The sequence below is a fragment of the Oryctolagus cuniculus genome, chromosome 10 (genome assembly GCF_964237555.1).
Source record: "Oryctolagus cuniculus chromosome 10, mOryCun1.1, whole genome shotgun sequence".
NCBI classification, from domain to species: domain Eukaryota; kingdom Metazoa; phylum Chordata; class Mammalia; order Lagomorpha; family Leporidae; genus Oryctolagus; species Oryctolagus cuniculus.
Window position 1 is genome coordinate 34,866,597 of NC_091441.1, and position 10,522 is coordinate 34,877,118.

A 10,522-nucleotide genomic window follows, 5' to 3' on the forward strand; every position below is an offset into this window, starting at 1 on the left:
CCCAGTGGAAAGAACGGGTCATCAAAGAAGGAGGTACCTTTCTCTGAAGGGAGGAGAGAACTTCCACTTTGACCATGGCCTTGTCTAAATATTATCAGAGTCGGTGAACTCAGGGGGCTTCCATAGCCTTGGCAGCTCATGACAAGAGCCTAGGGTGATTACTGATGCCATAAACCAGAGTGTCAATTTGTTAAGTCAACAATAGGAGTCACTGTGCACTTACTCCTCATGTAGGATCTTTGTCCTTAGTGTGCTGTACATTGAGATTTAATGCTATAACTAGTACTCAAACAGTATTTTTCACTTTATGTTTCTGTGTGGGAGCAAACTGTTGAAATCTTTACTTAATGTATGCTAAACTGATCTTCTGTATATAAAGAGAATTGAAAATGAATCTTGATGTGAATGGAAGGGGAGAGTGAGTGGGAAAGGGGAGGGTTGCGTGTGGGAGGGACGTTATGGGGGGGAAGCCATTGTAATCCATAAGCTGTACTTTGGAAATTTATATTCATTAAATAAAAGTTAAAAAAAAAGAAGCCCTGATGTCTGAGGTTCACCAATTTTCATGTAAATACTACCACCATACACAGTGTCTAGCTCCCAATGTGAGGTCACTAAATGTGGAATTTGAGAGATCATTAATTGCAAGGCAAGGGTACACCACAGTCAAGATGATTGTAAATCATCCATAATTCTGAGTCTTTCCTCTGACAAACCATCTCATTGATTCAGCCATCACCATCATCTTTACAAATGCAAATATTCCTGGAAGGATGCAGCAGATAGTTCCAACTTTACTAGCTTTAAGCCTGGGGTGTCCTTTGTGCTGGTTTCTGACAGCAAATGGAAAAGGGGTGTTAGAAAAGCAGAATCATCAGGATAAAAAAGGAGATCCCAGACAATGGCAGACAGACTTGAGAATGGAAGAAGAAATTCATTTAGGTGAGAAAAATGCAGACTCCTAAGTAAGCAAGACAAAATCTCAGCTTCAGGTACACAGTGAGCCTGGGAAGCACTGCTTCATCTGGGTCACATTGCAAGTTGGCAGCAAGGAACAGAACCAGGAGTTTGCATCTTGCATATCAGATCTGCACATTAAATTCTTTCTTTTTATTAGCAGGATTATTTCGCTTTATTTTCTTATCCGAAAACCTATGTTGTAGTCACAGCTGGAGCCTGGGTCCTCTGCACAGACACTCTGGTATGAGTCTTCAAAAGATGGTCATTAAATTCCTGATAGGGAGATGTGGTGAACACTTTCTTTTTTTCCAGAGGTTGGGGGTCAAATAGCTGTGCTTCTTGAAGATAGCATTGAAAGAGGCCTTGGCAAAGTTGCCCAGGGTGGCAGTGCATTCCCTGGCTCAGGTACAGCAGTTATCAATGCCAGCCAACAGCAACAGCTTCTTTGGGACAGAGGCCTATGCAATGTCAGTGCCTCGGGGAGCATGAATATGGCAACAGCAGAGTCAGAGCATCCTTGCAAGGCATGGTGTGGGGTTTGCTGATCTTATTCCCCACCAGCAACCTCTCTGCAGTGGCACAATGGAAAGCTTGGCAAGGATGATGGCTCCTCAGATGGCAGTGGCTACCTTCTCAGAGCATGTCACACCGAGATCAACATGACCATTGTAGTGCCTGATGGCAACAAATACCTTGAAACTGGTTTACTGGCCAGCCTGTGTCTGCTTCTGTATTGGCATAATCTGCAAAACCTCATCCTTCAGGGAGACACCAAGGAAAAAGTCAAGGATCTGACTCCTTGATGGGCAGGGAGATGAGATAGGTCTCCTCCAGGCACTTGATCTTCATGTCCTTAAGCAGGCAGCCCAGCTTGGTGACAGAGAGCAACTCTTTGTCCTCAGCCCTGGCCCAACCCCAGCAACAGCCATAGCCCCTGCTGTCACTGCCGAAACCTCCATGGAAGCCAACTCAGACCCCCATTCCAGTGCTCCCAGGGTCTCTGGGCCCTCCAGCGTCATCTACCACTTGGTATTCTCTGGGAGAAGAAGCAGAGTTTAAGTTCTTCCATGTATTTTTCTAGTCTGACTGATTTCAGAGAGGCCAAGTGGCAAGTTCTTCATCCCAGAAGGTGCTAAACACTACCACTAAGTGGCTACTGGCAACACTCATGGTAGCCAGGGAACTGCTTTTCCATGCCTGGCTCCTTTATGTTCCTGCTGTGTTCCTCTTACTTCAGTCCTCAAGAACAGTTCCATGCCATTTTGGTGAATTAACAAGTAAATTGTGAGTGTGGATCATCCTCTTAAATATACTGTGTTCAGTCTTTGGGTAAAAGGGCTGAGGTCTTGGAGACCACACTGCCTCTTCAGTACCCTCTTTATTAGCCTGATGAGAACTCTGACTAAAAAAGCAAGCATGGATTAAAAGAGGATGGAGGAGAAGGGGAGGCACCAAGACGTGGGAAGGGATACTACAATTGGCTTTCCTGTGGAGTGTCTGACACGCAACCTCCTGCATCTCTCCAGAGGACCTGAAGTTCTGGTCAGGCTGTGCTTCCATGATAGCAAGGACCTCTTCTTGGAATCAATACTTCAAAAAAAGGTGGGCCTAAATACCCTTATCTCCAGAGCAGATGGTTGCTAATTACCAGAAATAAACAAACACAGACTGTAAGAAATACATCTTGTAGCTCCGAACATTATTAATTTTCAAGAACACCAGGGGCACCTATTCCCAATTAGTGGAGAGCGTGAGGAGGAGTAGAACTGAGGAAGCTATACCAGGCCAGGAGATGCTGGGGGCCAGATTCCCTTCCTGCAGGCTCTCAACCTGATAGGAAGAATTCAGGAAGCCATTTAACCTTGTTGCCTTTATTTTCTCATCTGTGAAACAGTGGGTAATAAAATCCCTCTGCTTCCTCACTGGGTTTTATGTGAGTGAACTAATTAATGATTGTATAAAGCCTAGTACAATGCAACACATAATTGAAAAGTTTAATCATCGAAGTAATAGTCCAATAATAGTAAGTTGCAAACTAGTGATAAACAGTGCCTTTGAAATACAGATATTACCATTTGATATTTACCCTCTGATCTGCATTTTGAAATTAGAAACGTATATACTTTGTTTTATTCCCATTTTGATAATACTATTTAATTCTACAAAGCTGCTTCCTCTATTGTTTTAACTGTGCTGCTTAAACCAAGCAGAGAATCACTGAAGATTTCATTAATAATGGGACAGTCTAATTAAAAGCTCTTATTCCCAGGGGTCCTAGTATCTAGTTGATGGTCAAGAATCTACCTGCCCCTTTATTTTCCAAGTTATATTGAGAGGAGTTCTTCCTAGTCATAATTTCTTGACCTTCTGATCATTTTGCTATTCCATTCAGTTCATATTTTGCCTTTTCCCAGTTCTAAGCATTTTCACAAGCTGTTCCGCTCCTGAAATGCTCTCTACCCTCCTTCACAGCAAAGCTTTTTTTTTTTTTTTTCTGGAAAATCTCGACTCCTTTTACAAAAAATAAGTCTTACTCTGTGATTTCCCTGTTACAACCAAGAAAGCATGGATTCTTCTTATGTTTTAATTTCTTTTTGTACCTATCAGTGCCTCTACTATTGGAATTTTCAAAACATATTGGAATAAAAGGAAATTTTCCAACCACACATGAAATTCATCTATCTTACCTGTACTTGGACCAGAATAGCAGTAACTCTGAGTATTCAAGAAGAAACCCAGCACAGGCTAAAGTTGAAGATTCCTAGAGACTGAGAAAAGATTTATGAAGAAGTTAAAAATCTACTATTTCAGCATACTTCTGTAACCCATGCAGTTTGAAAAGAAGTTGTGGGGAGCAAACCGGACTAGACTGAGTTACTGGAATTAAGACTTATTCTATGCATCTGCTCTCCCACAATATGGCGCTGGGAGAGAAGTAAACAGCTTCCGCACAGCTGCCTCCAGTTCAACCAATAAACTGTAGGACTTGCTCCTGATTGGAGAGCAGCGTACTCGGCGTGTGGGCAGCCGAGTTAGGATTGGCGGAGGAGGACTATAAAGGAGGAGAGAGACGGCATGCACCAGGAACATCTATGGGGAACATCTAAGGGAACCCGTGCAGCCCCCGAGAAAGCCGGCCGGCGGTGTGCCGCTCCCCTGCGGAAGTGGGGAATGCGGCCAGGGGGAACTGCCCTTCCACGGAGGTGGAAGGGATAGTAGCCAACCCGGGAAGAACCAGCAGCAAACCCGGGGAGGGCCGAGCAGACGAAAAGAACAGCGCAGGGTCCTATGTTGCTCCTCCACGAAGAGGGGGAGCGACATAATGGTGCCGTGACTCGGATATGAAGCCTAGGCAGGGTTTAGTGTCGTTCCTCCATGAAGAGGGGGAGCGACATAATGGTGCCGTGACTCGGATAGGAAACTTAGGAGGGAAGAAGTGGGAAAATACCGGAGAGAGAGACTAGCAAAGAGCCTAGGTGCCAGAAGAAGCTATTGAAAGCCTAGGCATAGACTCGGATATGGACTGTGGGAAAGAAGTTAGGATTGAAAGCGAAAGTGAAAGCTTTCATAGACTCGGATGCGGACTATGGCGGGGAAGCTAGGAGATTGAAAGCGAAAGTGAAACCTGGAGGAGGCTTGGACTCGGATACGGACTGTGGGGAGAAGCCAGGAGAAATGAGAGGAATATTGTTGGAAGAAAACTTAAGGAAACATACCGGGTAGAGAAAAATGTTAGGGAGGATGAAGCCGCGAGTGCAGGCCGAGGCGGAGATATAAGCCACCTTGGAATTCTTCAAGTCACCCCGGGGAGCAAGAGGCGAAGATCTGGAACCAGAGGCAGAGACGTGGGCCGCCAGGTTGAAATTCGCCAGGTTAGTCCGGGGAACTTGGACTGAATGCCGGTGGTGGCGGAAACATTCGCGGAAGCCGCTGCGTGCAGAGAGAGCACGGGGCGTGAATAGATGGGGAACGCGGGGCGAGGCGCCGGGAAGCCGCGCAGAGCCGGGAACCCGCCGGCGGGGCGAGGCGCCGGGAAGCCGCGCAGAGCCGTGAAGCTGCCGCGGGGCGAGGTGCCGAGAAGCTGCTGCGGGGCGAGGTGCCGAGAAGCAGCCTCGGGGCGAGCGCCGCCGGGAAGCCGCAGGGATAAGAGAAACAGAAGTTTTAGAAGTAAAGTGAGAGAAATAGGAATGCTGGAAGATAGAAGTGGAATGGGAGAAATAGGAATGCCCGGAGATAGAGAAATAGAGAAATAGAAAGGCCTCCCCTCAACATGGCAATAAGAAAGCTTGGATTCGGTCTGCCTGATTTAAGTGAGGCGATGAGCACCTGCGGCGGCTAGCAGCTTATGCGCCGCAGGTCACCGAAGACAGGCACGAATTAACATCAGTAAGGCTTCCCCCACAATACAACAATTAGGAGGCTTGGATTCGGTCTGCCTAATTAAGGCGGTAAGCGCCAGCAGGCGGCTCGACCAGAGTGTGAGCCGCAGGTCACCGAACACAGGCACGCATCAGCGCCTAAAAACCTCCTCACAACATGGCGAAGAGAGGACCCGGATTCGGTTTGCCTGATTGATAGGACTTGTAAGAGCCTGTGGCAACTCTAGCAAGTAGAGCAGAGTGTGTGCCGCGGGACACCGAAGACAGGCGCGTATCAACGCCAAAAATAAAAAGAAAGGGGGATCTGTGGGGAGCAAACCGGACTAGACTGAGTTACTGGAATTAAGACTTATTCTATGCATCTGCTCTCCCACAATATGGCGCTGGGAGAGAAGTAAACAGCTTCCGCACAGCTGCCTCCAGTTCAACCAATAAACTGTAGGACTTGCTACTGATTGGAGGAGAGCAGCGTACTCGGCGTGTGGGCAGCCGAGTTAGGATTGGCGGAGGAGGACTATAAAGGAGGAGAGAGACGGCATGCACCAGGAACATCTATGGGGAACATCTAAGGGAACCCGTGCAGCCCCCGAGAAAGCTGGCCGGCGGTGTGCCGCTCCCCTGCGGAAGTGGGGAATGTGGCCAGGGGGAACTGCCCTTCCACGGAGGTGGAAGGGATAGTAGCCAACCCGGGAAGAACCAGCAGCAAACCCGGGGAGGGCCGAGCAGACGAAAGAACAGCGCAGGGTCCTATGTCGTTCCTCCACGAAGAGGGGGAGCGACAGAAGTCTTTTTTTTTTTTGCAATGACTGATAGACCAATAAATTTTCCCACCACTTTTACTGAAGCGTTTCATTGTGTACCTCAGAAATGACTACTGATTAAAATTAAATGTAAGCATTGGTGATACAATCTTGCCCTAGAATTTTTATATGGGAAATAGGAAACTGGAAGCTTTCTTTTTACAGAGTATGCATAAAAACATGACATCTTTATCTTCAGAAAGACCCTTGCTCAAGAATGAATACAATTTGAAATATATTTTACACACACACACAGACTTATTTTTGAATCAAATTAAATTCACTATCATCATTATCATCGCCATTGCAATTATCATTGTCAACTAACACTGAACATCATTTATTAATACTTCACTGGTTGCACTGCCTTGCCAGAGTCTGATAGATGAAAATGAGTAGTCATTGCTTCTAGAAAAGAGACAAGGGGCATGCCTTGTATGAGTTTGTAAGGTGTTGTTATCAACATCATCCAGAGGCTCCAAGTTCCACAGAGAAAATGAAAGTCAAACTCCTTTCATGTCATGTAAAAGAGAAAAATCCTAGCTTTGTCACTGAGATAAAACCTATCAGCTATTTATAAACACCTTAGAAGATGAGACAATAGGATCAAGCAATAAACTTCTACTTCTGCCTGAAGTTCTGCTTTCGTCTATGTTAAATAGGCTGTGGAGCGTTCAGTTCTTCACCTGATAGTAAAAGTACTTTCACTGGATCTTCTGAGTCATGTCTAATGCAGAACTTAATAGCCAGACTGACTGTGCAATTGTACAAGGTATAGGTGGCTTTTTTTTTTTTTTTTTTTTTTTGAGAGAGAGAGAAAGTCAATAATCACTTCACAATAGCTTTACCCCATGGGAATTTTTATCTAACTTGTTTCCAGATCAAAGGCATTTTCTCAGGCTGGACTGCAGGACTTTGTAGAAAATAGAAACACTGCCAAAGTTATTTTCCTTGGTTTTAAGGTTCCTTTTTCCTTTCTTTTTTGGAAGAAAGTGACATTTGAGCAAGGTTTTAGGAACAAAATTACAAAGTTAAGCATGGTCTTCTTTTTTACCCTTGAATTGCTTCTTCCACACTCTTCCTTTGGGGCTACTGCTTCCTTCCTTCTGCTCAATCCCCCACCTCCTATGCTCCTCAACAAATGTTCCCATGATACCACTCTTCTGCAGTTCTGTGCATTTAAGGCACAGCTATCTCTTGAATGGGACTGTTTAAGCCTTCTTTTTGAGATCCTCGCAGCATGCTTAGATTCCTGCTAAGAATATTTTGAATAGTGGCGAATGAATGGGAACAAATCTTTTCAAAACAGGAAACCATAACCTTTTATAATCAAACTTCGGTTTCTGGCTTTTTCACCTAAGCATAAATAAGTCCTGCTTGGATTAAGAAGCAATTTTCATCACTACTAGTCAGCGTGAGTCATTGATTCATCCTCCCCTCCCTCTCCTACCCTCATGTAATGAACATTTTCCACCTACTACAAACACAGGAGTATAATTCACACTCTTCAGTTCCCTTTCTTGGGTGTGGATGACCTTTGACTCTACTGCCTCCTAATAAGATTCAGTTGGAGCCTACTCATCAGATTGAAATATGAGCATACAGACATCCCTGAGATGCCTTCTACTCATGATATTATTTTACACAGCAAAAGGGACATAAAAATTTCAGACTTTTATCTTGATTTGGTCACTCCTTGGTTAAAAACAAATGAATAGTTTAACCCGAAGTTACGCTCACATTTCTGAATTTTCATTGCACAATGCTTGATTGTACAAAAGATACCCAATTCAGTCTTAGCACACATTGCAATGCTTATTTTTAAAAATTAGAGATTTCTGCTATAAAATTTTAAACAAAAACTGAAGTGTATAAAGTTATGAGATATATTTAATTATGTGGTTCTTGAAACAGGCTGTGAATATTGGTCCCTATGGTAACATCCATAAATATTTTAGACATTGGGAGTTTTAGTGGAATAACTGTATGACTATCCTGGCTGAGCACTTATATGAAAAGAATATTGATTTGGATTATGAATTCAGTAACTTAAAATTATGAGAATATTGGCATTGGAAGGAAGGGGACCTTGGGAGATATTGCTGGTATATTAGAACCTGTAGGAAACATTCTTTTAGTGGATTTGAAATAATTTTTCATCAGTCCTATGGGCATTTTGGATAAGGGAACTAAGATTCTCATATATTTTCTTTTGTGCAACATTTAATTTCCTAGGGGTAACATCTTCTGTTTCTCATTGGCACCAAAACTTTAATTTGCAATTTTTCAAGCATAAACTCATTATCACACCTTACACGTAATAATAATGTGGATGACAATCTGCAGAAATTATGCTTACACCATTGCACCTTCTCCTTCAGTCTTCTCTCTCATCAACAAGCATTTATTGAGCACCAATTACATGCAGTCATTATTCTAGGTGCTGTAAATTATCATGATGAGACTTTGCAGCCAAGAGTTCTGCTTGTGGAGCTTATATGTATTTGAGGGAGTAATTTTATAAGCAAGCATTGTGGTGAGAGGCCAGCATTGTGGTGCAGTGGGTTAAGCCAGCACAGCAGTGGTTCGAATCACAGTTGCTTCCAATTCAGTTCCCTGCTAATGCACCTGAGATGGCAGGAGATGATGACCCAAGTGCTTGGACCTTTGCCACCCACATGGGAGAGGCTACAGGCTCCTGACTTAGGCTTGGCCCTGCCCAGCCTCAGCCATTGCTGCCATCTGGAAAGTGAACCATCAAATGGAAGATCTTTTTTCCTCCCTCTGTCACTCTACCTTTCAAATAAATAAATAAACCTTTTGAGAAAATGAGTGGAGGAATAATAAGTAAGATAACTTTATAGTAAAATAATTTACAAAGAGAACAAGACAGTTTAACTTAACAAAAATTTTAGAGAGCTTTTTATCAACAGGAATGACACCAAGGAAGATGTATTTGTACACCAGACTGCCATAAAGAAGAATAACCCCAGGAAGTACCTTCGCAGTGTAGGAGATGGAGAGACTGTGGAGTTTGATGTTGTTGAAGGAGAAAAGGGTGCGGAGGCAGCAAATGTTACAGGTCCTGGTGGAGTTCCAGTGCAAGGCAGTAAATATGCAGCAGACTGTAACCATTATAGATGCTACCCACGTCGTAGGGGTCCTCCACGCAATTACCAGCAGAATTACCAGAATAGTGAGAGTGGGGAAAAGAATGAGGGCTCGGAGAGCACTCCCGAAGGCCAGGCCCAACAACGCCAGCCCTACCGCAGGCGAAGGTTCCCACCTTACTACATGCGGAGACCCTATGGGCGTCGACCACAGTATTCCAACCCTCCTGTGCAGGGAGAAGTGATGGAAGGTGCTGACAACCAGGGTGCAGGAGAACAAGGTAGACCAGTGAGACAGAATATGTATCGAGGTTATAGACCACGATTCCGCAGAGGTCCTCCTTCCCAAAGACAGCCTAGAGAGGACGGCAATGAAGAAGATAAGGAAAACCAAGGAGATGAGACCCAGGGTCAGCAGCCACCTCAGCGTCGGTACCACCGCAACTTCAACTACCGACGCAGATGCCCAGATAACCCTAAACCACAAGATGGCAAAGAGACAAAAGCAGCCGATCCACCAGCTGAGAATTCGTCCACTCCCGAGGCTGAGCAGGGCGGGGCTGAGTAAATGCCGGCTTAACATCTCTACCATCATCCGGTTTAGTCATCCAACAAGAAGAAATGAATATGAAATTCCAGCAATAAGAAATGAAAAAAAGATTGGAGCTGAAGACCTTAAGTGCTTGCTTTTTGCCTGTTGACCAGATTACTAGGACTATCTGCATTATCTATGCAGCATGGGGTTTTTATTATTTTTACCTAAAGATGTCTCTTTTTGGTAACGACAAATGTGTTTTTTAAAAAAGCCTGGTTTTTCTCAATACACCTTTAAAGGTTTTTAAATTGTTTCATATCTGGTCAAGTTGAGATTTTTAAGAACTTCATTTTTAATTTGTAATAAAAGTTTACAACTTGATTTTTTCAAAAAAGTCAACAAACTGAAAGCACCTGCTAATAAAGGTCTTAAATAATAAAAAAAAAAAAAGAGAGAGAGAGAGAGAGAGAGCTTTTTAACAGCATGGAAAACAAGAAAAAGCTAGCTATACAAAACTATGGGAGAAGAGTATGACAAAAGGAGGAATCAGTGTGTGCAACAGCCTGAAAACTTGTGTAATGGGGACAGGAAGAGGTTGGATGGCTGAGTCAGTCAATTTTCTTCCTGGGGTTTCTCTCACCTTCTCCAGAGCTCCACATCTGTTTATATCTGTTCACTCACTCTTACTTCATTCTCATCATCTCATGGTCTCCTTGCTTTCATGCTCTCTTCATTCCT

General features: G+C 43.9%; 2 pseudogenes; one reads left to right on the forward strand and one right to left on the reverse strand.

The window, feature by feature from the left end:
* Positions 1-1,152: 1,152 nt before the first annotated feature.
* Positions 1,153-2,643, reverse strand: LOC100357223 (small ribosomal subunit protein uS5 pseudogene; annotated as a pseudogene).
* A 289-nt stretch (positions 2,644-2,932) lies between these two features.
* LOC100356968 (Y-box-binding protein 1 pseudogene) lies at positions 2,933-10,245 on the forward strand (annotated as a pseudogene).
* Positions 10,246-10,522: the final 277 nt, after the last annotated feature.